Source organism: Sinocyclocheilus anshuiensis, unplaced genomic scaffold (assembly GCF_001515605.1).
Source record: "Sinocyclocheilus anshuiensis isolate Anshui unplaced genomic scaffold, SAMN03320099.WGS_v1.1 scaffold139, whole genome shotgun sequence".
NCBI classification, from domain to species: domain Eukaryota; kingdom Metazoa; phylum Chordata; class Actinopteri; order Cypriniformes; family Cyprinidae; genus Sinocyclocheilus; species Sinocyclocheilus anshuiensis.
This window is the reverse complement of record NW_015549566.1, coordinates 891,703-893,124: the sequence shown is the minus strand read 5'-3', so window position 1 is coordinate 893,124 and position 1,422 is coordinate 891,703.

Sequence of the window (1,422 nt, the reverse complement as noted above, 5' to 3'; positions counted from 1 at the left end):
CACGCCCAATTAAAAATAACTTTGTGCACTTTTAAAACAGAATTGCGAGTATCTCTTAACCCAGCTCACATGAGCACTCATCAACTCTGGCATCTGTTGTTGTTACTGTCTACAGTAGTTTGTATTGTTGTTTCATCTCATTTATGTCATTCATACTGTACACATACCCTAGCGTACACATAAAAACCAAAGTATATTTTGGGCTTAACCCCCATTATTGGGCACTTTCACTATAAACCAAAAAAAAAAAAAAAAATTAGTGTATTTTTAAATGTCCAAGTGTGCAGGGTTACTGGCTGATACTGATCTCAACATGACTACATTTTAGCTGACTATATTCTGGATGCTTTGATTTTTTTTTTTTTTACCTTCTGGATGTCCTTAATTTTTTTAAGGACATTTTACTCGCAGAGTCAATTTAAACCATGTGTCCTGTCAGCCATGAATCATTTGAGTGTCACAAGGGTCCACATCAATTTGTTCTGTGTGTAATTTCCCCTGTTCTGCTCTGCTGACAGCGGTGTTTCTCCTCTCGCAGCTGGAGAGGAGAAGAACAAGTATGGGACCCTTTGTTGCCATGCTGAGAGAGACTGATCGGGTCAGTGCAACTGTTGTCATTTCTTCCCCCCCATTCGTACATCCCCCAGTAACACCCCAGCTAGACCCATCAGATCAACCCTGAAGAATGGGGTCAATCTTAGGTCTGCCTGCAGATTAGCTGCACAGGCAATAAATGATCTGTGAGCATGAAACCCAGGCCAAATAGCAGTTTTAACCTTCTTTGAAAACCCTTTTAGAGCTACAGCAAGTTCCAGATGGGCACATTTTGTTTACCTGCACAGACCGTTAGTGTGCTAGGGTCGAGTTCAAGCATCTCTTTTATGTGTTTTCACATGGAAACTTTTATATTTATAAAAGAATATTTCAAATAACTTGACAGAATTCCCTGTCTGTTCATTTTAAGCTCGTAAGCCTCTCAAAAAGAATCTCTAATAAAAAGCATAATGCCCAGAGAACCAAGCATATTTGAAAAAAGATTGAACAAAAGAACATAATTTTTCTAAAAAAAAAATTAACTTCGTGGTGGGCACACTTTGCCTCCTGTTCAGTCACTCTCTTATGTCTTCCCATCCCTCTTTCCATTCCATCATTTTGCGGGAGGATTCATATGCTAATAGGGTTCAGGAGATGAGGTGGTTCTCACGTTCAACTTGAAACTCAGGCTTTTGTGTGCCTAAAGCACAAGCTGCAGAACAGAAGCTAGAAGTGAAATTAAAATCTGCTGAATGCCCCAGCGGGAACGGGGAGGGGAGTTAAGGGGAGGGCAGGGGCGGTCCAGCAGCTGCTGATATTGGATAAATGTGAGATGCCCACTGTAGCGTTCCATGCCCTCCTAGGGGACCGGCTAAACGAGGCATGGCT